We start from the raw sequence: 3,637 nt of genomic DNA, 5'->3' as shown, positions 1-3,637 counted from the left end.
CCCCGCGCAGTATCTCGCCGTGCTCTCAATCAAAACAGAGACGCTGGAGGAGCTCGACAGGAGCTGCGTGGCGCGCACCGGGCAGAGCTTGGCCCAGCTGCGAGAAGCCTTTCTGGAGAGGAAGGAGCCGAGGCCAAAGGAGAGGGAGGTCGAGGAAGAGGAGGGCAAGGGGAAACGTTTCTCCCTGACAGCATCGGGATGCCTCAATGTTCGCCCCAAGGAGGTGAGTGCAAAGGGTGGGCCGCGGCAGATGGTGACCCTCCGTTGCGCCCTGCTGCAACAGCGTGATGGTGGCAGTGCTGGCAGGGCCACGGGGGGCATTGCTGGTGGGAAAAGCAGCTGCCTTCCCAAATCTCCCTCTCTGGCTTCAGCTCTGTGCCAGAAACTCCTTCTATAACCTGTGGCAACCGGAGGTGACGCGAGTGGAGCTCCTCAAGGACGCCAGGTCCAAGTGGGAGGTGCAGGAGCGGCTGTACGCCCATGCGCCCAGGAGGGAGCTGGGAGCTGGGAAGAGAGTCCGGGGAGCGCCGGAGGATGCTGGCGTGGAGTGGAGTGATGAGGAAGAGGACGTTGATGAAGAGCCTTTGCAATGGGAGGAGCTGGAGAAAAACACGGCCTTGGTCATGAGCTGGGTCAGACCGAGCCTCAGGAGCCTCTTGGCAGACCCACAGCCGTGTCCTGAGGAGGTGCCCTGCTGCCCCGTTGTGAAGGGCAGAGATGCTGCCAGGGAGGCAGCTGGTGACCTGCAGAGCACGCCTCTGGCCCCAGCAGTGCCCCGAGGAGCCGAGGCAGCGGCATCTCCTTTGGCAGGAGGCTGCCAGGATGCGGGGGACAGTGTGCCTCTGTCCCCATCGGCCAGCACAGGGACAAAGGCGGAGGCCTCCCCCGCAGCCAGAGGCCCTGAGGATGCAGGGGAAAATGCTCCTCTGCCTCCATCGCTTCCCGCAGAGGCTGCGCCAGAGGCCTCCCACTTGTGCGGAGGCCCTTGTGGGGAGAGCAACAGCCTGCCTCTCCAACCACCGTTCCCCGAAGAAAGCGCAGCAGAAGGCTCTGCCCTGGCCGCAGGCCTTCCTCACCAGGTGAGCAAGGAGCATGGCGTCGGCACCCACCACCCAAGGGAGGTGCGGTGTGAGCAGTGTCTGGGGTGTGCAGGGTGGGTGAGAAGAGCTGCCCCATCACATGTGTCCCCCCCGGCCGTGGTGAGAAGCTGTCCCCCCAGCCCTTTGCGCTCTGCACTCTCTGCCCTGGGGAAGATGCCTGGTGCTCTGCGTTTCCAAGTGCCAGAGGCCCAGGGCTGACGTGCCCTCCCCGGCCTGCACAGCACCCAGCCCTGGGGCATGGATGCTGAGCGAGGAGGGCAGGGGCAGCCCCAGCAGCAGCCGCCTCCCACAGCCAGCGAGCCAGCCCCCTTGTGCCCCGCACCCGGCCACCTCCATCCCCCGCTGCCCGTCGTGGCCCCCGGCCCAGCCCTGCTGCTACGGCCCCAAGACAAGCCTTGTGCCACTGCCCAGCCAGCTGCATGTGCCTCCCCTTGGGGCTTACGGCCACTCACAGCATCCCCCCACCCCAGACCCTTTCCCCCCTCACATATCCCAGGGCACCAGGATGCTGAGCATGGCCAGCTGATACCACACAGGGGTGTGTTGCTGCTCTCCCCATGCAGGTTGCTTGGGAGCCCAGAGAGGAGCACAAGGCGTCGTCTTCCCTCCGGCCCACGCCAGAGGTGGACTCAGGTAGGTACCCAAGTCGAGAGCCGTTCTGGGGACGGCACAGCGAGCGGCACTGAGGCTGGCAGCAGGAAGCACCCTGGGGCTGGCCATGCCGAGGCCAGGAGCCCTCGGGAAAGCCCTTGGTGCCAGGGACAGGCGGGTGCTTGCCCTGCGCCTGCCCAGCCCCTCGCCCACGGCTCTCCTTCCTCCACAGGCATCACCGCCCTCCCGCATGCTGCGGCTTCCAGGCGATGGCCATCGCGGCTCAGGGCAGCGCTTCGGGCTCTGCGCAGAGCTTTTAGCTGCCGCTGTGTCTCAGGGCAGTGAGAGGAACAGCGCGAGGATGCAGCTGCCAGACAGGTCGCCCGAGATGGGGCATGGCGCAGAGCAAAGAGGCAGAGCGACGGAGGCTCTCTCCTGGCTGCTACAGCAATGCTGCCGCATCGTGTCCCACAGCCCATGTTCTGCTCCAAATAAACCCTCGGCAGCTGTTCCCGCCGTGTTACTTGGTGTCAGGGAACTGTCAGGAGAAAGACTAGTGCAGGCGCTGCCAAGGAAGGCAGTCAGGGCTGCAGAGAAAGCCCTACAAGCAGTCGCAGAGTGAGAGAGCAGCTGGGGTGGGAAGGGTCTTCCGGAGGTGTCTGCTGCAACCTCCTGCTGCAAGTGGAGGCAAGCAGAGGAGGTTTCGCAGGGCCTGTCAGGGTCGAGCTCTGACCGTCTCTGGCGATGGATTCCCGCACGGCCTGTCCGCCGTGGGGTCTGTCCGCTAATGCCTGCAGCCTGGGGACCAGACAGGAGCACTTTGCAGTCTGTGTGCAGCTGCGGGCCTGCAGCGTGGCATGCCTGGAGCGCTGCGGTGGATGGCTGCAGCCTCTTTGGGAAGGCCCGTCTGGGAAGGGGCGGAGGGGCAGTTGGCCTTTCTATGAGCAAGCAGCGGGAATGCAGGAAGCTCTGCCTAGGGCTGGACGGTGAGGCATATGGGTGAGGCTTAGTGGCCCGAGCAAGAGGAGTGGTCTTGCAGTGGCTTTGTGCTCTAGAGGGCCTGAAGAAGGGCAGCATCTGCACGGTCTGGGAGGCAGAGAGGTGGGGAGAGGAAAATCCCTGCTGCGGCACAGATGGCAGCTCGGAGCTGGGCTCAGAAGCTGGCACCAGAGGCTTGGAGGCAAAGCCGTGGTGCTGGAGGTGCCCCCGGTGAGCAGCAAGGCCTTGTGATGTCGGTGCTAGCACGGTCACCAGCAAGGCCTTGTGATGCGGGTGCCCTGGTCACAGCAGGAGGTGGTCACGGGGGTCCCCATGGCAACGTGCAGGGCTTTGTGATGGGGGTGGCATCGTGCCCCCAAGGCCATTGTGATGGGGCGGTGCCTGTGGTGACCGAGTCCGTGCTGGGAGCAGAGCCCCTGGGTGTGCCCTCTGAGGAGAGCAGCTCGCTGAGGAGGGAGCAGCTCTCTTGAGGGCCAGAGTGGCAGGTGCGCAGGAGAAGCTCCTGCAGATGGACAAGGGGCGGCAGGCGAATGCCGGCTCCCAGCCCGTGGATGGGCTTTCTGTGAGGCCGAAGCGCAGAAGCAAGGTGAGCGGTGGGGCTGGAGGGAGAGGCAGGCAGCAGGGCCGGGAGCCGCACGGAAAGCGTGAGGACGGTGGGGAAGAGGAGGTGGGGCAAGCGAGCCAGGCCTGATCTTCTCCGGCCAGGGGGTATTTCTTGCTGGTGCTGGGGATTTTCTGGTGCACAAAGCACACCGACCGGGGTGCTCCAAGGCCCAAATGGAGCCTGTGAGCTGTGCTGAGGGTCAGAGAGCACCTCTGGGCTTAGCGCAGCTGGGCCGTGCTCGGCCTTGAGCTTCCCTTCGACGTGGGGCTGGGCTTTCCTGTGCCTGAGGGGCAGCTTGTACGAACGCAACCACCTCCATCATGGGCTTTTTTCTCCCTGCAGG

The sequence above is a fragment of the Dromaius novaehollandiae genome, unplaced genomic scaffold (assembly GCF_036370855.1).
Source record: "Dromaius novaehollandiae isolate bDroNov1 unplaced genomic scaffold, bDroNov1.hap1 HAP1_SCAFFOLD_31, whole genome shotgun sequence".
Taxonomy (NCBI): Eukaryota; Metazoa; Chordata; class Aves; order Casuariiformes; family Dromaiidae; genus Dromaius; species Dromaius novaehollandiae.
Note: the sequence above shows the minus strand (reverse complement) of the source record.